The 27,394-nt window shown below is 43.2% G+C and overlaps 1 protein-coding gene and 1 long non-coding RNA gene across 10 annotated transcripts in view; one reads left to right on the top strand and one right to left on the bottom strand.

The window, feature by feature from the left end:
• The window catches only part of GFOD1 (glucose-fructose oxidoreductase domain containing 1), a 106,829-nt gene that overhangs the window by 17,034 nt on the left and 62,401 nt on the right, over positions 1-27,394 (bottom strand). The gene's annotated exons all lie outside the window — the stretch shown is intronic.
• On the top strand, positions 610-27,394 carry LOC122464537. The gene is made up of 3 exons (XR_006288673.1): positions 610-775; positions 21,666-21,670; positions 27,384-27,394. It is a non-coding gene; the product is annotated as an uncharacterized LOC122464537 (long non-coding RNA).

Below are 27,394 nucleotides of genomic sequence, written 5' to 3'. Positions count from 1 at the left end.
CTCTCTTTAGGAAACTAACTAAAAAATATAAATACAAAGAAAGATTAAACTCAGTTATTTAAATCAATCCACTCTACTATATGCATGTATACCTTCTGGTACAAAAGGTGACTGGGTGTATTAGTAAGGAATGTAAAAACCTCTGAAGCCAATTAATCCAAGCCATCTCATTTCTTTGAGTCTGCAGATGAAGATGTGTCTTTATATATTTGTTTTGGTCAATATTCCGCCATTACCTCAAAAATCTTCTCAACTATCTAAATGTATTGATTACAGGAAAACAAAACTTGAGTTTGGTAAAGCAAAGTTCTGTGGGCGTAAAGCTGGAAGGAAAGAAGTACAGGTACTATGAGTTGTATTTGGATGGAACTTTAAACTGTAGGTCAGATTTATAGAACTGAAAGGATGCATGCATCATACTACCGCACAAGAACTGCTTTAATTTTAACCTCACAGTCACATTCTGATTTATGTGAAGCTGGACTAACCATTTCAGTTTTACTACATATAACTAGCATACACGTGTGAGGCTGGCAGACCAGGTGCCAGCTCTTGCCAAAACTGCCTGCATTAGCTAAGGACTGACAAATTCATAGCTGGAGGCCAGACTGGTTCACCTATATGTTAGTTTTGCTCAAAACAAGTTTTAGTCTTATAAGAACATATTTAGTGTTTAGACTCTATGAAATGCTTGTAAATTGCTGCATGCATTAATCTCTCTTGTAATGTCAGTATTCTATGCTATAAGAAAATACGTAAGTTTTGCTTTGAACTTGTGAACCCAGGCATGGGAATCGTCCCCCTACCCATCCAAGAGGACTATTAAAATGGGCCATTATAAGAAAAAAAGCTTTGTTAATTGCCCCATCCACCCATGGAGACGTATGTGCAGAAGGCCTCAACCCATTGATCTGAATGCTGGAAGAGGGAAATAAAAATAGTGGATGTGAAGATTCTTCATCTCTTTGCTGTTTGAATTCTCACAGGGCCAGAGAAACCAAACTGAAACCAGAGATCCCAAGGGGTTATCTCCTGAGTCCACCTTGAAAGACACTTTGAATGGGCAGATCACTTCAACTCTGTCACTCTTAGGATTTAGATGGTAACTCATTTGTGTGTATATGTTTCCTTGCTTTAACCTGTAAATAACACTTATTTCTCTTTCCTAGTTAATAAACCTTTAGATAATTTATTACAGGATTGGCTAGAGATGTTGTCTTTGGTGTACGGGTACCCATTGATCTGGAGTAAGTATCTGGTCTCTTGGGACTGGAAACAACCTAAATATGGTGTGATTTTTGGAGTAACCATTTATCACTAAGTCAGAGGTGGAAGTAAGCCGATATGGTCCAGTATGTCAGACCGGCAAGAGCCGGTACACAGCCAACCGTACCGGCAGGGGGCAGCTTCCCCACGCTGGCAACTTAAAAGGCCCCTGGGCTCCCGGCAGCGGCCAGAGCCCTTGGCCCTTTAAATCACCACCAGAGCCCTGCTGCCGGAACCCTGGGATAGTGTTGATGATTTAAATGACTCGGGGATTTAAAGGCCCTGCTCCTTCTGCCTGAGGCCCGCCCCTTCCACCTGAGCAACACCCCCCACCCCCCGCCTCGCTCAGGACCCTGGCCCTGCATATCAGTAAGTCCCTTAAGTTACTTTCACCCCTGCACTAAGTCCAGCTTGCTTGGGTGGCAAGATACTATGGAGTCACAGTCTGCAGTCTAAGACTGTTCTAGTGATCCAGGAGTTCACATTTGTCACTGGCTAAATATAGAACACCACCAGTTTGGGGTGTCTGCCCTGTCTTCTGACAGTCTGCCCTGAGATAGGCACTCACAGTTGTGAGCCACTCCAGAGTGGACAACAACATGTACAAGGTTGAGAGACCGCGACAGGTAATTCAAGACTGACATCTCAGAAATCATATGCAATTACAGAACTTGAAGGCACTAGCTCATGCTGTCATTCTAATTTATTTAAAAATTTGATCATGATGATAGCTCTGGGAAATAGATATTCTCACTGGTCTCTCAGGGGCACCATAATCATAGAGTCATATCTCAGCATACTTCAGGCATCACAAGGCATACATCTTTGGCACCATAAATCAAGATTTTCCATTGTCACATCTTAAACCCAGGCAACATATAGTGGGCAAGATTCCCATCTCAGTTACACCTGTGCAAACTCATGGACTTCAATGCCATCGCTCCAAGGGGCTGCACTGATGATTGAGAGGCTCTCTTAGCTCATTAGACTTTAGCTACAGAAAATCTTGCCACACAGCATCAGGGTTTCAAACATTACTGTCACACGGGCAAGTGCTGTTATTTAGCTCATCACTACACTGCTGTAAGGATTAGAGAGACACTGTACTTATTATAAAGGAGCTCCCAGGACTGAAAACATTACATGTAGGTACTAATAGCATTGTTACACCATATGCTATCTACCTAGGCCTCAGGAGACACTCCCTCCACCCCGCCCCAAGTACCTTACCCAGGATTACTCAAAGAAGAGCCAAGGCCCTCAATCTTCTTTTCCACATCTAGTCCACAGGGGTATGGAATTAAATCAGGCAGGGCTAAGTAGCTGGTGGCCGAGGCAGTCTGTGGTGTCACCCAGTAGCTCAGCCCACAGGAGCAGAGACAAGCAGCAGCAACAGGTATTACGGTAACGTTGGGGAAAGGGAGGAGCTCTGACACAGGTGGCATTGCCCATCCCCCAGCACCCCTGAATCCAGAACTGCCACGGGAAACGCCCCACTCTGGGGGCATCAGGACCCATGCAACCCCACCCCTCCCCAAGCCGTACGAGCTCAAAGACGAAAAACTTCTGGGAGGACACACCCAGAAACTCAACTGGCAGAAGCAGACAAGCAGCTGCAGCGGGAACCTACAGATGTTAATGACATCACCAGTGCACAAGTTTTGTACAGCTCTGACTGTGGGCTCACCAGCTATTTGCTCCAGCTCCCTCCCTCAGTCTCTTCTCTTCAGCCTCACTACGCCTGCCCTCCACGCTGTCTTTCTTCCCTCCTTTCTCCTGTCCTCCTTGCTCTCCCTCCTTTCAATGCCCCTCCCCATTCCTTTCTCTCTCTCTGTTTAGCCAATCCCCTCCCAACAAAACCCAACCCAAAGCATTACAAAGAAACCCAACAAAAGGTCATGGCACTAACAGGCTGTTTGCAATTGCAACCATCACTCCGGTTGTACATTACATCCCTTCCCCCCAGCTCTCACCTGGCTTGTCGGTTTGGATTGTAAGCTCTTTGGGGCAAGGACTGTATTACGCTGGGTTTGTACAGTGCTCAGCCCATTGGGGCCCTGATTTTGGGTGGAGTCTCTAGGCACTATTATAATACGAATAATAAATAACAGCTGGGGACAGAGCTGACCGGGATAAAGGAAGAGCCTGTAACAAGCACATTGCAGCACTTTTATGCAAGATTATTTGTAAAAACAAAATAAAACCTGCAGTTACTTCATGTTTATCATGTCAGCGGGATTGGAATTGCCTGCCATAAGCAATGGGTTAATGAGCTATGGAAAGATGGTGGTGGTGAATTTAAAGCTTTCAGGGGAGTGTTTTGCTACCAGGACTAAAACATTCCACTGCTCTGTTATGCTAAACCTTTTACCAAGCAACTCCCTTTGCATGTTATTTCCCTTCATAAGTATGTTCTAGAATTATACAGGGTTGGGAGAACTACCAGTGCCTCTCATTGCCTCCATTGACTTCAGAGAGACCAGAATTTGGCCCTTTGTGTAAAAGTAATCACTATCCGTGAGATCTGGCTGTTGTAAAATGACATGCGGAAACCAACTAGTTTGGAGACCACAGGTATTTCAACACCCACATGGGGCAACTGATAATTTAAATATAAAAAACAAAAACACTTTGGTGGTGGTAAAAATAATGATGGAGGAGCAAGAGATGACTTGCAAGAGAGAAAGAAGGATTTTTCCTATTCAAAATCTTGGCAAGCAAAGACCAGGAGAAAGAATCAAAGCTCAAAATGGGGTGAGAGAGAGTGTGTGTGTTTTTTTCTTTCAGGCTTGAGAACTATAATACTGAGCTAGCTTATTCAGTGGGGCCAGCATTTTTAGATGATGCATGAATCATTTATTGAATTCTGATGCAAAGCTTTTGAATTGCTCTGAAATTGATCTAAATCAATATTAACCTGAACATTTCCAGGACTAGCCATAGTTAGATAATAACATAATGGAATAGTTATGTAGGAGACAGATCTGGGCATGGAAATGAAGAGGACACTTTGAGATGTGTTGTGGAGGAGGGTGCCCTTGAAAAACAAAACTTACTGCTCAAGGGTCTGAAGAAATCCTTGTATGTATAACAGGAAACCCTGACTAAAATATATAGTATATGATACTCTAACCATTATTCTCATGTATTTATCACACCCTAAGTATGATATGCTGTCAGTTACTTGATTGGCTTGAAGACTAAAATTAGTTCAATAAATATATCCGTAATGGGAAAATTCATGGCAATACTACACTTCTTTGAGAAAACCATGCTAAACAAAATTCCTGACAAAGGAATGAATTTGGCAGAGCTATACATAGCAAGGATGGCATTAATCATGGTTGTACCACTGGCTTATATAATTTTTATTAAGGTCAGCATAATTTACAAAAGTAAATTGAATCTCTTTCCCTTATCTGAATATTATAAAAAAAAATGAATATACTTTTTATTTAAAGCCAATTGAGAGAAGGTCTGTGTCACTGCCCAACAATGGAATTAATTAGCTTGTAAAAAATGTTTAGGTCTCAAGCAGCTTGTTTAGAACTGTGTATAAAGTATCCTACCAGCAACCAGCTTGCCCCAGAGTTATGTTTAAAAAAACAACAACCCCCCAACAACCCAGAGTCTGTGACTCTGTGTGACCAAGGCTTGACTATTATGGAACCTCAAGTTATCCCATAGTTCAGTGGTTCTCAACCTTTCCAGACTACTGTACCCCTTTTAGGAGTCTGAAGCCCAAGCCCCACCTCCTGGGGCTCAAGTGCAAGCCTGCCTTTCAGAGCCTCACAGGGCCCCCTGTGGCACGGGGCTCTGGATCTATTGCTCTGCTTGCCACCCACTAATACCAGCCCTGCCCTTACAACCCCCCCCAAACCCATCCCACGACCCCCTGACCTCCAGCATGAGAAACACTGATCCAGATGAGTTGACATACTTCCTGGAAGACCTCTGCATACACTCAGGGGCACGCATACCCCCAGTTGAGAACCGCTGCAATAGTTCATTCTTAATGTTACATAAATGATGAAAACATACACCTTTCAGAGAATATTGGGAATGCAGATTTCAAAGCACATGACCTATTCGCAATGATCAGTTTAGGTGTCACCCAGGCATTAAGACCCACACACCTCACATGAGCAGTGTGAGAGTGGGAAGAAGCGATCTGATTTTATTGTCAAGGCAGGAATCCACAGCTGAGACAAGAAAGCAGGTGAAATGGAGATGTGAAGAATTGATTTTGGAGGAGACAATTTTACTGTGGCAGTGGTTTGAAGAGATATTAAATGAAGGAAAGAGAGACAGCTGGTTCTTCTTTAAAAAAAAAAAAAAAAAAAAAAAAAAGGAGGTTAGACCCCTTCAGGATAGGCTGTTTGGGCAAGATGTTGTGCAGGGCAACCAACGCACAAATCACTTGAGAAAAGGTGCCCCAACAACAGCATGTTACGATGGAGACTCTGGATAGATGAACACCACCTAACCAGCACTGAAGGTACAATAGTAGAGGGAAAAGTACAAAAGTGAGATCAGTGATCATTATTTATTATCACTTATATGTATTGAGATGGTGCTTTAACGCCCCAGTGAGGGCTCATGGCCTCATTGTGCTAGGCACTGTACACGAATACACATATTATTTATTATTTTTATTGCAGGAGAGCCTTGCTGCCCCAGTCAATGACCAGAACCCCATTGTGCTAGGTGCTGTACAAACACAGAACAAAAAGGTAGCCCTCGCCCCAAAGAACGTACATATTAGTATGCTTTTGACTACTCAGTGCCTTGAGGATCAAGTCCACAGTAACTTTTCTAATAGCTCCCATATTCATTTTTGTTTGCTTCCTTGTTTCAGTTTTTTGTGCACGTGGTGTTTGCTTTGTTAGTTGTGGATTGCCAAATTCTTTTAAACTTAAGTCTTTGGGGTGTGTGTGTGTGTATGAAGCATATGAACGTACTCAAAGCCTGATCCTGCATCACTGAAGTCAATGGGAGTTTTGCTGTTCATTTCAATGAGCCCAGGATCAAGCCCTTTTCCAGCAGCTGAGTCTTGTGCTTTCCTACTTACCCATGTATCATGGCAAAGCATGGATTCCCAAATTTTTTATAGCATGAACCACATTTTGATAGAGATTGGTTTAAAGTCACCTTCTTTCTCATTCACAATCACGTAACATCCCTGTAACAAGTTGAGCAAATGCTTACATGGGCAAGTGAGATTAATGAAGTATTTAATGTATTTGTAGCTGTCAATACAATCTGACCCCTTGAAATTCAGAGGAAGAGCCAACACCATCTATCCATCAGTCCACTATCCACAGACCACCAGGATGAGCTCCATGAATCACAGGCTGAAAACCTCTGTGCTAAAGCATCTGAAACATGCTCAGACTTATGCTTCCCGAGCAACTGTCTGGTGCTTTTCCGTGCCACCAAAAGGACTTGGGGGAAGAAAAAAAAAAAAAAAAAATCTATGGCCAAACCCTTCAGTCTTTCCTGAGTTTCTACTCAATCTTTACTCACACAAACTTCCATTAAAATCATTGACCCAAAAGCTGAAAATCTTTATTCATGGTCTACTAAGGCAAAACACCCATTAACTTCAGCATGTGGGCTTTTTTTTTTAAATATAAGAAAAAACATTTTTTTTATTCAGTCTTTAACTTCAGTGGGAATTTACTGGGTAAGGAACTCAGTATTTGGTCTTTTATTTGCTCCAATTACTTCCAATTGCTCTACATTCCCCTGACAGTAAAATGCAGTCCATCAATTCAGTCTACATTATAATAATAAAAATCATATGGCTATGACAACCTATGGTTAATCTCCACTCTACTCAGGCATTAGCATCTGCCTTTAATATGTTTCTTTTTGTTAGCTGAAAACAACTAGATGCCCAGCTGTTGTAAAGGATTTGGGAAGATTAGGCAATCGGGCAGATTCATTTTTTTTAGGCTGCCTTGTCCTGCACAGAATTGTTTATGCAGATATGAATGGGTTACATTTACAGCTGTTAATCTGAGTCAGTTCTCTTTATGTTATTCTCTCCTAACCCATTCCCCATCCCACACTCAACAAGCTAATTGTAGTCTGGCACTGGCCCTGACGTTTCACAAAGAAGAAACGTCAAAGACTGATGCTTTGGAGTAATTAATGCAGCCATTACACTGACAGTTTTGTCTGCATTCACACAGCCCTAAGAACACGGAGGAAATTACATCTTGTCTGCAGAGTGACAGGGAAAGTGATAGGAAATCCAAGTCTTCATTTAGAGAGAACTACGAGCTGCCGTGTCAGGTCAATAAGTGTATTGCACACAACATAACCACCGATGCAGCAAATCGTGCGTCCTCCACACACTTTATGGTTTAGTTTGTTGTGTTTTTTATAAACTTCTTTATAAACTTCTACCCTCTGTCTGAGTGAGGTACACTGTCTTTATTGTAGGATGATGATATAGGAAGCATGAGCATATTTTGTTATGAATAAGAGTTACTATAGCTTGGGAACTGTGGTACTGTAAACCTTTGGTCTTGTAAACGTTCGGTTTTGTTTAACTTAGGAACAGCTATCTTTCTAGGGTAAAATGGGATTGGTAAATCAGTCTTTCTTTCTAAATGAATTTGAAAACAAGCTGGTGTTCAGGACCTGAGGCCTGTTTCCTTCCCCTTTTTCTCCCCTCCTCCTTCTCCACCGAAAAAGGTTACAAAGGACTTGGCTTAAGCACTTGTCATTAAAGAGCCTCTGGCATTTTTGTAAGAGATGGGAGGGCATTACTTCCAGTGTCCAGATCTAATTCCAAACTGGGAAATTACATTTCGCCTAACCATAATTTCCCATGTAGTTTCAACTGGATAAAATATAATTCTCATACTGAGAATCTAAGGGTGTGTCTACACAAGGAAACTGACCAGCATAGCAGAATAATTATAATAATTACATTTTTCTGGAATCAAATCACTTTGATTCCAGAACAGAGTGTCCATACAGGAGAGTTATAGCAGCATCACTGATACTATTCTTCTCCCTAAAACAAGCCCTAACTTGCCATCAAGTAGCTAGTGGAGTGACTTTAATAAATCCCCTCCAATTCTCCCCCAGTTTGGATTGTACCAAAATACAATAGGCAGCAGGCCTCCTCTTTACCCAATATTAAAAATCAGATTACAGCCCTGTTTGGTTTCATTGTTTATTCAGATAAACTCTGTCCCTACTCTAAGTGAATAAATAGAGTTATACTGTATCTATTATTAGGTCTGGCTCCAAGCTGCCATAGGGTCCAGTTCCATTCGCCCCTTGACGTCAATGGGAGTTCTGCCATGGACTTTAGTGGAAGCACAATCTGGCCATACCAAGCTTCAGGCCAAATTCATCACAGATATAATTCCACTGACTAGCCAGAATTACACCAGAAATGAATTTGGCCCGTCATACAACAGCAATAAACAGACTATAAGTAATCCATGGTTTAAACCAGGGATCTCACTCAAATCACCACGAGGGCCACATGAGGACTAGTACATTGGCCCGAGGGCTATATCACTGACGCCTTTTCATATAAGGGTACAAAAGAATCTCCCCTCCCTGCCCCGCTTCCACTCAACCCCTTCCATGAGGCCCCACCCCTTCCCCACCCCCATTCCAACTCCTTCCCCAAAGTCCCCACCCCAACTCTGACCCCTCCCTGCCCCATTCCAACCCCTTCCCCAAATCCCCGCCCCTGCCCCGCCTCTTCTCCACCTCCTCCCCTGAGTGCACGGCTCCCCGCTCCTATCCACATCTCCTGGAAAGCGCTAAGCGCCACCAAACAGCTGTTTGGTGGTGGGAAGCACCTGGAGATAGGCAGAGGAGCCGGGATGCAACATGCTGGGGGGGAGGGGAGGCTGGGGGGGGAGGGGAGCTTGACAACCGCAGGAAATAACTCTGGAGTGGCGGGGGGAGGGAGGGCGGGGAGCTTGGCGGGCTGCAGCAAATACCTCCGCAGGCTGCACGTTCGAGACCCCTGGTTTAAACTAACTGTTACATCAGTATCTTCATTACCATTTCATCTGAAATTACTCCACAATTAAATTAACATTGTTCTTCTTTGGGAAATTTGTTAAGTCTTTTTTTATTTTAAGATAGTAGCTTAATGTTTTTAGTTCATATTTTATTCCTGGCAGAGCCAGCTCAATGCTATTAAACGAGCCATAAACCCATTTTGAAAAGTAGCAAATATAACTTATCTTGCGAGGATCAAAGTGAATCCGCAGTTCTAAATACGTGAGCTGCTCCACCTCTGGATCCATCAGAAAGATTGATGCATGTTTAATTACTCCCCAGGCTGCAGAGCTTACATCAGGGCCAAGGTCTCAGCCTTAGCCCAAGCAGCTGACTGAGACAGAAAGAATTCATCAGGTTCCAGCTGCCTGGATTCCAGCCTCCCCTGTCCACAATCATTCTGTAGCTTAATCTTTCTGAATGGAATTCTTAAAAAATGCCATTCAGGCTCAAACTGGTTAAGCGTGACTTAGGCTGCCCCGTTACAAGACACAATTAAATTACACTGCAGTGAGCAATGGTGGCTTAGGCCATATTCACTATATTTTGCCATTTGTTTGTTTTAATTGAGAATAAGTACCCTTCGCTCCAACTTAAAAAGTTTAAGGAACTCAACAAATCTCAGCATTCCCGGGTGGTCCTGCTTGCCCTGTGGGCACTGATGACCAGCTCTGTGTCTCCCACCAAAGTGGACATTGTGGGTAGCTCGTGTTGTTATACCTCATTCAGGCAGACTTTCTGCCACTAGACAACTCCAGTCTAGGTTCCTCCATCTTCTAGCATGTCCTAAGGCAGGGTCATTGTGTGTGTTTCTCAGGCCTTGTCTACACTGGCACTTTACAGTGCTGAAACTTGCAGCGCTCAGGGAGGTGTTTTTTCACACCCCTGAGTGAGAAAGTTGCAGCGCTGTAAAATGGAAGTGTAGATAGTGCACCAGCGCTGGGAGCCCCTCGTGGAGGTGGGTTTTTTAATAGCACTGGAAGAGCTCTCTCCCAGCTCTGGTGCCACGCATACATAGTATGCGACTACACGGCCACGTTAAAGCGCTTTAACATTGCTAGTGAAGACACGTCCTCAGGCAACTTCTCTCAATAGGGCTCAGGAGAGCACCAGGCAGAATTTAAAGCAATTTTTCCCAGGTAAACTCCTAAGGGGAGGGTGTCTCTGAATTTGAACCCCACTCCAGTCCAAGTGTTCCCATGGGTGCAGGGGGTGTAGTTTGCATCTATTTGTGCCCGGGGTAGAATGAATCTGGTTCATTAACTAATGCAATATCCCTGTGAGTTGGTAAACTATAATATCCACATTTAAAACTTGTTGCAATTCTTAAGTTTGCTCTAGAATCAAACAACACATTTGATTGAGGGGAGGAAATGATAGCTAGAAAGATAGACAGATAGAGACATTTAATTCACTTTTAAGTGAATTAAGCTACAGCAAATTAAAACCACTTTTAGTTCTGAATGAAAGCATTCCCACAGGGGCTTAATATGCTTTTAACTAGTGCACTTTATAGTCACACTTTTACTTTTCAGCTTATCTTCCATGTAGACAAGCCCTAAAAAGATTTTTCAACCTAATAACCCTTGATCTAAATAACCAGCATTCCCAAACACATACTACAATCTACGTGTAATCCCTAGGAGGTTGAATGATTATGAGTGATTCAAAAAGACAGTTTTCAGATTGATTTTTTTCACTGAACACCAAGCAGCCAACGTTGTAACATCACTATCAGTAGGAAACCCAGGGTCTGGATGTTAGAAAGAAAACTAACCTAATCAATTGTATTTACTTTTCTGACTGCAATGTTTACCTGCACTGTTGGACTCTGAGGAAAAGCACTAGTGTCTGTGATTAAACCCCCATACTATGAACTACAAGTAAAAACTGCAGATTTCTAGAAAACCACAACAGATTTATTGTAGGCAAAAAAATATAAACGGCAATGGTAAAAAAAGAGGTTGCAAATCGCTCTCCATACTGACAGTGCGTATGTCAAATGGAAGTGACTCCAGCACAAACAGCAACTTCAATTTAACAATTGTATAGCTCCAGTATCTCAAATTGCTGCATAATAACATGAACATAACTTCACAACACTTAATGTAGTCCCAATTTCTAATAACCAAAGTAATACCTTAATAAATACAAACTTAAGTCTGGCCAAGGGCTCATAATTTCTAAGGCCATGTCCATACGTGAAAGTTGTATCACTGACTATACTGGTGGCAGTTAGAATGGATACAGGTATACTGGTATAAAGGTGCAGCATACCAGTATAGTTTATTCCTGGGGAATAAACTGTACTGGTATAAGGCATCTTTATACTGGTATAACTGCACCCACACTAGGGATAGTACCAGTATAACTATATTGGCTTTAAAAAAAAAATAAAATCACACCCCAAGTGACATAATTATACTGGTACAAAAATTTCTGGTAAACCAGGCCGAATACAGGGAGATTTGTGTATTCTATGGCAGAGGTTCTCAAAGCCGGTCTGCTGCTTGTGCAGGGAAAGCTCCTGGCGGGCCGGGCCGGTTCGTTTACCTGCTGCGTCCGCAGGTTTAGCCAATCGCGGCTCCCACTGGCCACGGTTCACCGCTCCAGGCCAATGGGGGTGCAGGAAGCGGTGAGGGATGTGCTGGCCGCCGCTTTCCTCAGCCCCCCTTGGCCTGGAACAGCGAACCACAGCCAGTGGGAGCCGCGATCGGCTGAACCTGCGGACGCAGCAGGTAAACAAACCGGCTCGGCCCGCCAGGGGCTTTCCCTGCACAAGCGGCGGACCGGCTTTGAGAACCACTGTTCTATGAAATAATCAAATCACAGAATTTCAGTGCGGATGAGATATGTTTCCAGTTACAAAACCAAGTGTAACCATGCATAGGTTGATTCAGATAGGAGCTTTGCTCATGACTCCAGCACCAGAGGAGTGCTAGAATATCAGCACTTGGGACTGTGTGGATGTAGAGAGGAACACGTCCACTCAAACAATGCCCCTGCCCTGGCTGATTATATCATGGAGCCACAATATTGTTCCTTGAGGGGCTGACTCACCAACCTTCTAAGATCCACCTGCCAGACTTGATAATGTCTAGCAGTGGAGGGAAAATAATTTTAAAAACAATCTTGCGGTTCCCTTTCCATACTGTTTGTTAAAATGACTCTAGACTAATTGGACCTGCATGGGTATCTACAGAGACTTCACATCAGCCACCTTCTTGAGGAAGTTTTATAGGCAGAGGACTTTGACCTTCCAGTGCCATTCCCAACTTAACACAGAGGTTGGATCTGCACCTGTCATGGGAACGTTTAGAGTAAACCATCCCTAATTCAGCCCATGCTGCAGCTTGCAGGAACAAGGCTAGCTGGCAAGCAACCTAAATAAGACTTTGAAAATAATCAGAATCAGTATTTATAGAGCATTGTTCATCCACAGATTTCAAAACACTTTACAAAGGTGGTATCATGAACCCCATTTTAGAGACAGTGAAATTGAGGCACTGTGAGGGTAAGTGATTTGCCCAAGGTCACATAGTGAGTCAGTGGCAGAGGCAGCAATCTAGCCTAGTCTATTCTGTCTGCTGACCTTTCCACACCAGAGGGTTTCACAATTTTATTGTGAGCCTTGCAATATTTGGTCTTCTCGTTAAAGCCCCACTTGCTGAAGTCAAGAGATTGCAAGAAAATCTCAACTTTCATTTAAAAAAAAAAAGAGTAAGTTTCTAGACCTCACAGTTGCATAAAAGAAGCTGGAAAATGTGAAGCAAGTTCACCTGCTAAGACTCAAAAACCAGAGGGCAAATAAACACCCAGCCCAACATTTTTTAATCTCATGATTTTGGGCCTGCCTCATGATTTTTTAACATTTGAGGCTGGCAGTACTGCAGATGAGGCTCATAATTAAAAGATTATAATCTTTTATATCTGTGCTGCGTTAATGGAAAACACAGTGTTAAAAATATGGTGTGCTAGCAAAATGAAGTGTTACCATTCACAGATGAGTACTGTAGACTGTTCCTTATTTAATCCATTATGCTTGTCCCCAATAAAAAAAAGTGTATTTTACATTACTCCATTCTGTGGTGTACTAGTCTCCTGCCACTGTGGACACTATCCACAGGCAAAAATGTAATGGGGACCAGTGTAACATACTTTAGAAAGAACAGAGGACTGGTCAGATGAACTAAAGCAATAGTAGCAATCTCCAAGGCACTGACCTTCACTTTCCCAACTGCAGCTACTTCAAATTTTAAAGGATTCCCTCTGACATGTTTTTAAGATCAGGGGAATCACGTTTTTATACCCTCCTGTACACAACTACAGAAGATACATGCCAGTGGAAGGGAAATGGTACTCTGGGCAGGACTGGGGCGACTCACCCCTGGTTATTGTGCCCTCCACCAACGTCAGCCAGGGCACCAGACTCACAAAGCAAAGAGTCTAATAGACGGAAGGCTGGAGTTGTGGAAAGCTGTTGCAAACTCCCTTTTGCTGGGGGTGGGGCCAGTCCTGGCTTGGAAACAGGTGTGACCAAGGCAACTAAGGTCTGATCTGATGATTCAGTGCATCCTCTTAATAGCCATCTTTCACCCACAGAGCTCCTATAAAACTTCAGAGGAAACTAGTTAGTTGTCCTCCCTGTCGTAAAACCTATCCTAAGGCAGGGTGGCAAAACCCTTCAAAAAACAGTGGAAACAACTGCCTGGACTCCCAGATGTGCAGCAGGCCTTGCTGGTACAAGTAGGTGCACTTTGTACCTCCCGGTGCTAGTCAGGGTGAATCCAGGCCCTTATCTTCAGTGTTTAGTAAAGAATCCCATGTCTGTTTTCACTGTCACTCCTTTTAGCTTCTGAGATAGCTGGAAAAGAAAGCCAAAGGCAAACTGATGGTGCAAAGCCTACCCACAGCGAAAAGCACATATGGGGCTTTAAAAAAAGCAAACATGATGAGCTGAACTTCAACGTGAAGTAGCTCTTTTTAGCTTCCCAACAGATTCACTGTGTTATCCCTGCGTTGGGCTCTGCAGATAGGCATGACGTGGGCTGTCTTCATATGCAAAGCTTTCAAAGGCCAGAACAATGGGCACAAAAAAATTATTTGTAACACATCTTCAGTTTCTAGCTGAGCAGTTAATATTTGCCTTGGTTAACTGACAAGCTGGAAACAAAACAGTAACAAAGGCAAAAGAGACCAGTTTCTGCATGGGCCTCTTGTAGCGGACAGAACTTCATCCCTAGGATTCAGTGCATCAAGAAGTAGCTGTCAAAAATGACTTTGCTCTTTCTAATTTGGTAAGTTTAACCCAGAAAGAGGTCTTATGAGGAACTGGAGAGCTCAGGAGAATTAGTATGAAGACATGGGACTTTTTACCTCTGTGGCACAGGCCAGAATTCAGCTAGGTCAGTATCAACTCAATGAATGTCATTAGATTTGATGGCTATTTGGCAACTTATGTGGAAACAGGCCTCAGTCCAGTTACGGGGGACAGTTGTCCATACCACAAAAACTACCTTCACTGTTGGCACTAATTAGCCCTCACAGGGCAGTCCCAACAGAGAGGCAAGCAAAGGGATTCATGAGCCAAGGAGAGTGACCCATCCTCATATAGTCATCCTCACACAGACTGAGACAGCAGCCATAATTGCCTCCTCTTAAATCACTAATATTGCTGTGCCTTTGTGACACACACATTTCTGCTTTCCTCCCAGGGCACTGCCAGCTGAGATTCTACACACTAGAACAAGAAGACAGGAGTATTCAACAGTTCCTCCTATTGGGCATGTGCCATGTTCTTTTTCCCGAGAGCATCCCTGGCTTGCATATGGATGACTACATGCTGGCTGCAAATTAATTCCACTCAGACAAAGGGATATTGAGGCTGATATGATTGGTAAAGAAGTTGGGAGAGGTGGGCTTCAGAAGCAGGAGATGCAGACAGGGCCTGAGCAATGCAGGGGCTTGGATAAATTTAAATCGGATTCGCAGCTCAGTAGGGAGCCAATGAAGCGACTCAAACACAGGGATAATATGGATGAAGAAATAAGTGTCTTCTACTTTTTTTTTTTTTTAACACTGGCAAAATAACCTGTATGTAGGTCTGGGCTCCCATGCAAGATAATTTTAGAATATACCAGCAAAGACAGATGGTATAGAGCAATGATCGTCTTCCATAGGAAAACATTTTGTACAGCATGGCCAATACAGTCAGAGTATTTGCGCCAGTCTCTGCCAAGGCACTTGTGCCTTGAATGTTGTTTGCAGATACAAGATATGGACTTGTGCCGTCGAAGAAGCCTACCCTGGCAATCTGAACAGAGCAGCTACCAATCTAAACAGAGCAGCTGCAATGGTACTTAGGTGAGGAGAGATTTCAGCAAACTGCTCATGTCTCAGAAACTCAAAGTACAGGGAACTGTCAGACTGCTGGGTCCCCCAGGGATTTAATATGTGCACACTGCTACTGACTATGTACTCTATGCAACCTGTACATTCATTAAATCAGTTTTCCATAATACAGCATAAATAAAATGTGTCTCATATGCATGCTTTCTCTTCTTGCTCCAACCTTGAGGTCCTGGCCACACTGGGGTGGTTTGCACCGAAGCAGCTACACAGCGCAAACCTTCAGTGTGGATGCACTGCACCAGTGTAAGATGGAGCTTATCCTGTAAGGGGTCTTGGAACTTACCCTGGAGTGTTAGGCGATTTAGTAGGTGGTATGTATTGCTGTGGTCAGATATATTTGAAATACCTCTTTTTCGTGCATATTACTACTTGGGAAATCCACAAATGTCCCTTCCAAAGTGAGAACTAGTTAAACACAGACATCTGGTCATGATATTCTGCTGACTCTAGGGGTGCCAACTCAAGCTGATTGTTTATTTTCCATTAGTGTGGGGGAGGTATTTGATTCTTTTCTGAAGTGGAAGAAGAAGAAAAAATATTCTCCAGTGTGTATTCATTACATTATTGAAAAGTTTTGCTTGCCATGCAAATAACTTTTTAAAGAACAAGCACTGAACATAGACAGCACTACATACAACAACCTGTGTTCGTTCATTCACATCTGCTTCCCTGGTTAACTGGATCAGCTGTTCTGTAAAATTTTAGGGTAAAGAAAGGAACATCTATTTCTGGGAAGGAAGAAAGCAAGGAAGGAAAGAGGCTGGCTGACTGGCTTTGGACTAGCTGGCTTCTGGACTACTGCACCAGTCCTATAAAGAGATGAAGGTACCCCTTGAAGAGGAGGGAACATGCTGGAGGAATGGAACATTCAGTAAGCAGCAGGATGACCACCATAGATATGTCATAAAGGTTGATAAAAATCTGTAAGTAGCCCATGATTTTTTCCGCAGAGTGCTTGATAAATTCACTGCACGTTCTCATCGCAGATGACAGCTAAAACCAGAAATCATAAACATAAGTGAGACATACTACGCAAGATACGACAAATCTATCACAGACGACACCCTTCCGACATGTCCTCATCCAAAAGTGAACACAGAACGGCACTCATCCAAAATTCACATAGATGCGACTATCAGTGTGACACCAGCTCAGCCCAGAAGGACATACATGGGTCTTGTGCAGACTCCGATGACTGTCCTCATGTATTACATGTGAACAAGCACTTTTTTTTTTGGCGCCTTGGCAAGATTTTAAGTTATCTGATCTTTATTCTCTTAGCCTATGCTGTTCTGCTAGACAGCAAATAATGGAAGGGATTTGGCCTCCTTTTTGGCAGGGAACGTGCACTTACCCTAATAAAGTGTGCAGGACATGAGTGACTCACATGCATTGCTTTCCAGCTGCTACCTCCATGCTCTCAGATGGTCGTACCAAAGTGCAGTAACTTTTTGGTCTCCTACTCCTTTTTCTACTTGCTGGAGTGCAATATACTCTCTTTCTTTCCAATGCAAGTTAGAGCTCAAAGAATGATGCTGCCCTTTGTACACTGGATGTTAGTGATTTGTTCCCATAAGGACAAGGAAAGGTTTTTAGGGGGGGTTGGGTGAAAGCAAAAAGGACTCTTGATGCAAGAAGGCAATTTTTTCCCCTCCAAAAACCAAAATGTATTTTACAGTTTTCTCTCACAGATGATGGCTACAGGGGGCTTTCCAAGGTTTGTGTCTGCATGGCTCTGCATCCTGCTGGCTAACTTTACACAGACCTGCACCAACAGCGCTCAACATGGACTGCCAGCCGGTGAAGCCACAGAGTAGAATCTCTTATCTGGGATCTCCTTGCTCTCCCGAAACTTGGTAGGCAAAGCTTTCCATTTCTGGCCTAGTAAGAAGTGAAGATGTGGGAATTGAGGATGCTCAGCAACTCTCAGGTGTTAAACACTTCACAGGACCCAATCCTCACAGGTGCTGAATGGGAGTTGAGAATGCTCTACATCAGTGCTACTCAAAATGGTGGTCCGCGGACCAGTGCCGGTCCGCGAGCCATCAGCGGCCGGATTGCGCGCACATTGGGGAAAAAAAATTGCTGGTCCCCCACATCAGATAGCTTGAGAAGCACTGGTCTACATCTCTCAGAATCAGGCCCCACATATGTTGAAACCCACTGAGGAAAGGCAGCCACCTCTGCATAACTGTTTAGGAAAGGAAGTGAAGAGGAGTACCATATCCAGTCAGAACTGCCAGGCTGGTCAGATTCTTGTTTCTTTGACTTTGCCCCCCTGAACAACCACAGATTATTTTACTGATGTAGTTCAAGGCTTCTCAACCATAAATCTGTAGTCCCCTAAGGATCTTAAGACATACACTGGGTACACTTTATGTTGTAAGCAAAGAAATCTCAACACTTAAGGCCCATCTGTGGAGAAATGGTTTCTCTCTCTCTGAGAGACATTTTAATAGGAGCAGGAAGCTTTTATGGGGAGAAGCAGGGAAGTCCTTACCTAGTCCACAGCTATTCATTTGTCAGACAGCCACTGTATCTTAGCTGACGTTTTCACTAATGCTTGGAAACAAGCCACCTCAGTGTACCACACTCAGAGTGACCTCAAGGGCAACAGAGTTCCAGAAAGGTTAACTTCAGCTCCGTTCTAGGGCAAGACCCTGTTCCGTTTGTTCATTTAGGCTTAATTTAATTTTCCACACAATATCACCCACAGCTGATTCCCTTTGCTTTCGTGAGGAGGTGGAGCTTGTCCCTCTTATCCTACTGTCGCTCTCAAATGGGATCCAAAAATCGTGACAATGAGTAAAAGTCTGCCTGGTAAAAACGTAAGTTATGTTTGCACAAGGTTTTGACCTAGTTGTGGAAAGGCTGGTTAATTGCTTCATTAATCATTTCCATTCTGTAAGAATGTACTGGTATAGAAAGGTGCCTGGCTGGGGAATGCAGTGAAGTCTTTCCCAGACAGCTATACTAGACGGAGGCAGAAAAGCCTGCAGCCATATCTCCTGACACTGGAACCTGTTCAGAGGAAGGGGCAGACACATCTTTGGCGGAAACTTCCAAGGAACCCTTAGGTCTGGCAGAAAATTGTTCTCATAATTCAGCAAACATCACTTTGTCCCTTAATTCAGTATTTATCCAATGTGTCAATCTGGTATAAGGGAGCGTTTCACTGTTGGAGGTGCTGTTTATCAGATGAAATATAAACACAAAGATCTTGATCACTTGCAGTCATTAAAGATCTTATGGCACTTCTCATAAGAGTAGAGGGGTGTTAGCCCTGGTGTAGTAGGTAACTATATTCTGCTTACCTAAATTTCCCCTACAGTTTCAACTTGACCCTATACTCTTTGTTTTAACCTGTCCCTTTGTGCTTCCACAACTGTTGTGCTCCACCCCAGTGATGGCTGTATTTTGAAGTGAAATAATCTTTATGCTATCTGGAAGGTAGTTTGTGTATTAGTTTATTACACTTACTAAGTGTCTTGGGATCCCCTGGAATGAAAGATGCTCCATATATCACTATTACTGTGCTCTATCCTGGGGTCTTTAGTCAGTTTCAATTCAGTCCTTACTCCTTAAGGACTTCGGGATTTAGCCAATTAAGGCACAGATAGGGGATTGGAGAGCAGATGCTGACAGAATAACATTTCGGTGGAGGTAGAAGGCTCCCCTTTCTTCACAAACCTGAAAATAACTTTCCAGAAGTACAGTATTTTGTTTTTAAGCCCATAGCTTGCAAATCTGCTTAACCACCAGCAAATTTTAGAGGTTCCACCCTCTATATTTTTAGGACCCAGGGAATAGCACAGGATTGTTCACAGAATATTTTTTCTAGCTCAGGGACACATCAAAACAGCCCACAGTTACAGAGCTGAGATTACTGTTCAGTACAAAATGTTTTTACCTCTAGAAGTACAATTACTTTCAAGGCAAAGATCACTTGCATAGCGCCATGGATGCACCATGTACGTCCTAGCAAGAAAAGGCCTAACTCCCCACTGCCTTGCATCTTGTGTAGTCACTGACACCTGTGCAGAGCAAGTGTAAAATGCAGCCATTCTGATGTGACAGCATTTTACACCTGCCTTCCGTGGGTATAAATGTGAGAGGCAGTGGAGAACCAGCCTACATAATGTACGCAGGAAACAGGAAACTGCCTAACAAGTGGCCCTACATGATCTATCTAGCATGATACAAGAACTTGAAACTCCCAAGACCATTTAAGGATGGAGTTTGAGAGGAAATTAGCGAACAGTTTCTAATTCCAGGAAGCTCAACCACAGATCTGTACAGGATATTCAAACACAGCCCGGTCAACTTGTGGGGCTGCATCTGGTAAAATGAATAGAAACAATTGGCATTTTTCCTACCTTGGCACTGAGAATGTACGTACTGGCTGACTACAAGATACCGCCCTAAATTCCAGGAGGACAAAATGCCACTAAATATTTAAATATGGATTTTTAAAAAGAGTCCAAAATACATACATCAAAAGCAATGACATTTAATAGTAATTCATTGCAGCTTTTCCTAAATCCCCTTCCAAAAATGCTTGTTTCTTTATATACTGCTGTGTAATTATTAAAATAAATACTCAAACCATAGTAATAATAAGCTGAATTCTAGGCTGAGTTTATGCAGCCATAAAGGGCTTATTTCCCCGCCGCAAGCCTCAAACAGGCCCCAGAACAATTGATCCTGTGGGTGGACAACCCAGTGCATAGAAAGGAATGGAAGGTAACCATGGACTGAGAACTCAGGTCAATAAGCCCTCTGCCCCAGTCAATGAAGTTAGGGTGTTGCACAATAGTTCAACAGTAAAATATTCCACTACAAACCACTTATTTATCTATCATTTATGCAACGGAAAGTCTCAAGAAAGAGGGATAGTGGGGGTCAGTGGGGGACTGGGGCATAATCTACAACTCCTATAAATAAAGGGGTCTGGGGTGTTTCTTGAAAGTGGGAGGAGATGGATGTAAGAGCGAATGCATTCCCAAAGGTCCGATTGCCTGCCGATCTACAACACAATGGTAAGGTTCTTAAGAGGTGGGTGGGGTCTGAGTACAGGCATCCATCTGAATGAGACTCCAGGACAAGGTGTCAAATATGCCATTAACTGCTTCAAAAAACCAACAGTGCGGATATAAAAATCAATCCACCTTTTGACAGGCAGCCAATGTAAAGAATGCTGGACAAGAACAATGTGAACCTGAGAGTGACCAGGCTCCTTCACTCTGACCAAGCTGCGTGTGGTGGAGATGCATTGCCAGCAGCCCTGATGAGAGTGAATGGCAATAGTCAAGACTTACAGTCCCAAGGAGATAGGTGCTGCTGTTACAAGTTTCTTGTGGATAAATAACAGCACAATTTGGAAATCAAATTTTTGTATCGTATCTGATATGTGGCCATAGGTGCTGGAGGTATGGCAACATCCCCTGGCTTGAAGTAGTAAGAGCAACCAAATATACAGTAAAAGCTTTCAGCACCCCCACTATAAAAATTGTTCTGGCACCTATGTGTATGGCTCTCCATGGAAGAGCATGGTTGAATGTAGCAGCCAGACTCTTAACTTTACTCACTAAAGGAGTCTTCTCAATAAACAGAGACACAGAGGAAGTGAGAACACCCTCACAATGATTACTATTATTCTCTGTATTACAGTAGTGCCCAGAGACCCCAATCATGATTCAGGCCCATCAGAAAACACTGATTCATCTAAACTGGAACATTTCAGGGTTGGTTTCTACAATCTTCTTGACTCAAAATTTTTTTTTGAAAGAAAGTGTTTTGAAATTTTTGAAAAGTTTCATTTTGACATTTTCAAAACAAAAATTCTGGCTTGCTGGTTCAAAATGACTGTTTAAATTTTGAAACAAACAATTGTAGTAAAAAAAGCCCAACAGTCTTTTTAATTAAAAAAAAAAAAAAAAAAGAAGTTGAAGTAAAAACCAAACATTCCCAAATTATTGAAACAAAACATTTCAATTGACCCATTTTGTTGTGGGGGGGAGGGGGATTTTGAGTTTGTTGACATTTTTGAGATTCCGACTTTTTGTCAAAAGAAAAGGAGTACTTGTGGCACCTTAGAGACTAACCAATTTATTTGAGCATAAGCTTTCGTGAGCTACAGCTCACAAATGTCAAAATCTCGAAAAACCAATTCCTGCCCAGCTCCAGCACTGATCATGAGGCACTTAAATCCCCATTTAGGCTTAAAATGAAAAATGGCCCCATTTTTGGAGGTTCTGAGTGAGAAAAAAAGAAAAAAAAACCTGCCACTGAAATCAGTGGGAGCTGGAAGTGCTCATCATCTCAGAAAATTAGGCCATTTATTTAGGTGCTTACCCCGTAGGCATCCAAGTTTGAAAACGGACTTGTCCAAGGTGACATAAGTCAGCAGCACAGGCAGGAATAAAACCCAGTAATCTTGACTCCCAGTGCCCTTCTCTAAACCCTAGGCTGCATTTCCTCCAACAATTACCCAACAGTTCTCTGCCAACCAGTTATATGATAAAGAACTTTCATATTAACAGACTGGTCTGGTCTAGTGCCTCTTCCTGGCAGGCCTTATCCCGGTGAGCCAAGAAGAGGCTGACCTATAAGAACAATTAATCATGATTGGCCAACCAGGGCTTTTCTGCACCACGTACTGCAACTTCTCTGTCTTTTCTAGGACAAGCCATACAGCCATCTCTGTACTGCCTGAACATTCCTACCAATTCTGCCCATAGAGCAGCATATCTTCACCTTTACATCTTTAAGCCTGAGCAGCCGTACGGCTCTAACCATTTATGTTGGGCTTTAGTATTTACTGCAACATGAAGGACCATAAAGTATACGATGGTGCTTCTTGGTCTACCCATGCAATCTATTCTTCCATCCATCCAAGGATGTGTCCAGCACTGTGGTATCTGGGTACAGTGATACTTGATCACATTTTCCATGAGAAAAAGATTTTCTGTGTCCTTTCCATGCTATGTCTCCATGAACACCAATGGTTACAGCCTCTCACAGGAAGGACTGTTTTTAGACCCTAACAGAGTGGCAGCAACATGATAGCATTTGGCACCAATTGGATTGTCTACACCATAAACTTCTGCATTCCAAAGACAGCTCTATGCAGAAAAAAAATTGCCCTATTCCAGCCTGTGAGATGGCTGTGAGGCCAGAAAAAAGGAGCTCCAAGCAAGCAGTCTCTGCAGAGATCTTCTTAAGGATTTCCATGGGACCACACAGAAAAGCGAACAAAGATTATCAACCTCCTTCCTCACAAAGGATAGTCAAATGGAACGGTTATCCAGCAAGGTAAGGCAGCTCCAGCTAGCCTGTAAGTAGTTTAAATCATGTGCTAGGGAGTCAAGTGATAACATTCATCATAATTTAGCATCTTGGTCCCCAGAGATGGCATTCAAAAAAGAGGCGGAAAGGAGTAAAAAAGGGAGGATACTAAGTCTCAAATCTTGGGGTAATTTTGAAAATTGAATACAGGAAAATATGTGTGTGCGCAATAGTTGCGATAATATCTACAAAAAAAAAAAAGTGTTTGAACCAAACATTTGAAAACTGGACTACTACTCTCCAGGATAGGGAGATCAATATGGTCAATATTGATCAATAGTGGCCACTCTTTTAGGACTACTTGAGAGCCCAAGAAAATAGTCACACTTCTGGTTAGTCCTCATCTGGCCAAAGAGAGTAAAGGTGGCAGTGTTTTGTTTATATCACCCAAGTGCTTCCTCCCAAACCAAACAGTCATAATATAATATATCCCAGAAGTCCAGTTGTTCTCTTTGTATTACTGTGTGCAGGTGTCTGTAAAGCTCCTGTGTCACATTTCCGGTAGGCAGGAGGGATGAGGACATGACTGATGTTGCAGTGAAGCTGAAAATAAGCCAACGTTGCTGCAAAAGCTGCTTATTTCATAAGCCTCCATCTTAGGGGGAAGGAAAGGACAAGGGTCTCTTTTTTCCCCAAAGTGGCACAAGATGCCACAGACACAATCATTTTACTTGGGCCATCTCTGCTTGCACGGTCCTTTCTAAGGTACTTATAAGGCCGCACAATGATAGCGTCTAAGCCTGACTTCACAATACCTTGAAAGGTAGGCGGGTACCATTATCCACATGGGGAACTGATGCACAGACAAAGACTAAGTGATTTGTCCATGGTCACCCAGGGAGTCTCTGACAGAGCAGGGAAATGAACCCAGGACTTCTAAGTCCCAGGCTAGTGCTTTTACTCCTGGACCATCTTTCCTTGCCTTTCCATACTGTGCTGTCCCATGCTGCAGTTCTGGCACGTCTGTGCCTGACAAACGGGGATACATGAGCAAAGAAGAGCTCAACTACAGGTGAAAGTCATACAGATTGCTAAAGGGGGAAGGCTCAGGCAGGGGTGTTGATCCCCGGCCTTCCGCGAAGCCCAAGCTCGTAAGCTGGAAAAGTACGCCCCCCGGCCAACACCCTGAGAGAGAAGGGCTACAAAGTGCAGATGGACGCCCTGATCGTCAGAGCCCTGGGCGCCTGGGACTCCTGCAACGAGCGTGTGCTGCGGACCCGTGGGATGGGTCGATGCTATGCACGGCTCATGCGGCGCCTCATGGTCTCAGACACCATCCGATGGTCCAGGGACACCTACATCAAAACACATCACCGGCCACCGACAGTACCAGGAGGTGTGAGCCGGAGTGACATCATGCATCAACTATGAGAAAAGGAACAAGAGACTTTTTCCATTGGACCATATGAACTGGAACCATAAACTCACTGAACATTAAATCTCACCAAATGAGGGTCAATCCATCCTCATCATCCACTCGTTATACTCCACACCTGAACATAGCCATTATATGAACAACATACCCTCATGTCTCAATGTCTGTACTTTGACCCATTAACCTTTTACCCCCAATCAGGGATGTTGCAGATTATGTATTCCTCATGCCATCCGATCTTAAACCGAACTTCGAACCCCTTGATAATCTGTACGTTATTCTCTGATAACCAGAAACTTCTACGCTTCAACGCTGTACTGTTTTCTTTTTCTTTTAACATCTTAATAAAATTATTAAATTAGTTAGAAGCCATGGGAGGCTGTAAACAGAGCCCAACCACCTGGCACAAATTACAGTGTGACTTGCCTTTTCTGCTTGATAGCATCCACGCAGAAAACCAAAGGTTTGCGAAGGGTAGAGAAAGGAAGTGGGGCTTTCAGGGCTCATGCAAACAAAGGACTGGCAAAGCTAGCTGAAGCCAATGACAGTGCTGCAGACAGGTTCCGATTCCATGCCTCCATCACTGATTTCCAACACACCTTGGCTCTTCACTTACAATCCTAGTGCAGCATCCTCAGCTGCTGTAAACTGAAGCTATGACGACTGACACAAGCGGAGGAGCTTGTCCCTAGCACAGAAGCTAAACGGGGAAGTTGGTTCCATGGACAAATGTTTCACTAAGGAGTCGGACCAGCCTGCAGATGATCTCACCAAATTTGTTTCATTTGTGACTCAAATTAGATGTGAATCCAGGTCCCAGGGGTGAAACCCTAGAGCATTAATTCACTGTGTCGCCTCCAGGCCAGGCATATTCCCTCATATCACTTAAGTTAATAAATAAATAAATAAATAAATAAATAAAGCTTGTTGAAACCTAAGTCTGTCAATAATGTTAGAACATTTGATAGCAGCTTTTAGGATGGCCATGAATGAAAAGTGTCATTTCTAGAAGGCAGCCATATCACATACACCCCCACACAGAGTGTAGCTTTAAAACCATTCCAGTATTTTGGCTGGATTATAGTTCATAATGAAATGAGGAATAAACAAAAATCAAATCAAGAAGAGTGCATGAATGGGCAGTATTTGCCCCCAGAAAATGTGTCAATATCATTATTTAATCTTTTAAAGGAGTGGAAATTGTATACACAAAACAAAGCTTTATTGATAAAACGAGATCTCATGTTACCTAGATGCAAAATTTGAAATTCAAACTAAATATTGATTTATACATTCATATTTCTCCCTGCAGAGAAAAGATCAGGAATGCCCATGAGGAATGCCAAGCCTTTCACACTTTATGCCTTCCCAGTTTTTGGTTATGCCAGCAAATAGATCAGACTCAACATACTCAATTATTTATAATCTAAAATAAAAAGGTGACAATTCTTGGAGGAGAGGTCAAGAGGGTAAAACTTCACAGCTGATCTGGTCTAAAATGCTTTCAAGAACTCATCTTACCAAATCCAATGCTCCAGGGTACATCCAAATTGGTGCTATGTGTACAAACACACAGAGGCCAAATGGAATCAAATGCACTCACAGATGGGAAGACCCTCTAAAAAAGGAATACTCCTTTATCGTTCCAAATTGGTAACTGCAAACAAAACAAAACCAAACCTCAAAGGTGCCTGATGCTATATAGCTAGCCCCCACCCCCCCATTATCAATGTTTCATGGCACAAATACTTGAAATATTGGAGGTTTAGTAAAGATGGGCATAAACTACAAAATTAAGACTCAAATTTAAAAACATTTTACCCACACAACCAAATTTGGGGGAAATCTGATCCAGGTGTTTGACTCAGGCCCATTCTACTCTTTAGCTGTATAAACCTCAGGGCAGTATTACCCCAATCTAACTATCAGCATTGTACAGGAAGGGGCAAATCCTGCCATCCTTGTGTAACACTGACAGACCCCGGTCATCAGCGGGCAGGATCGAACCAGGGACCTCAGTGCATGAGCCTCTACTGCATGAGCTAAAAGCCAACTGGCTCTTAACTAAGGCTATAGAGCAGACTCATTTTACCTCTCTCTCTTAGTGGTCTTGGTGCCACTAGATGGGACAGAACGCCACATGCAGAATGTGCGTGCGTTACATACTTCTCCTAGCTGAGGAAGCGCGTCCCAAGCTTCAGGGACTCCCCCACTGAAACCCCGGACGAGCACCCCCCTTGTAACGCTGACAGACCCTGGTCATCAGCAGGTGGGATTGAACCTGGGACCTCTAGAGTTTAAAGCATGAGCCTCTACTGCATGAGCTAAAAGCCAACTGCCTCTTAGCTAAGGCTCTAGAGCAGACTCAATCTCTCTCTCTCGCTCACTCTCTAAGCGGTCTTGGTGCCACTACATGGGACAGAACACCACACCCAGAAGGTGTGTGGGTTACACTTGCGCATACAAAACTCCAGCTGAAGTCAGTTCCATGCTACCCCACTAAGCCAATTCTATTTAAATTAGCAAAACACCCACCCACCCACAAAAGAATAATCTCAGAGCCCTATTTTGTCTAGGCCTCCTTCCCAGCCTGTTGTCTTCTGCTCTTTACACAGCAAGCGGAATACGATGGAACCACATGAGTATGCTAGGGTCCAATTAACCATGTTTACTAAATATACACAAAGTGCAAGGCTTTGCTACAGATACAATTCCAGCACCTTCTAAAACACAGAACATGGTGAGCACCACTAGTGGGCTCAGAAACTATTTAATAGACTGCACTCCCCTTATGCAATGTCATCTAACCCCTACATCATGGCATATATAGGTAAACTGGGGTCCACGCCAACATCTACCACCAGAAGTAGTGCTTACTGCCATGAATAACCACAATAAATTAATTGTATTACTTATGGCAACAATAGGCACAATGCCTGAGAATGTTTGCAG

This window comes from Chelonia mydas, chromosome 2 (assembly GCF_015237465.2).
Source record: "Chelonia mydas isolate rCheMyd1 chromosome 2, rCheMyd1.pri.v2, whole genome shotgun sequence".
Taxonomy (NCBI): domain Eukaryota; kingdom Metazoa; phylum Chordata; order Testudines; family Cheloniidae; genus Chelonia; species Chelonia mydas.
This window is presented reverse-complemented; position numbering and strand designations above follow the sequence as displayed.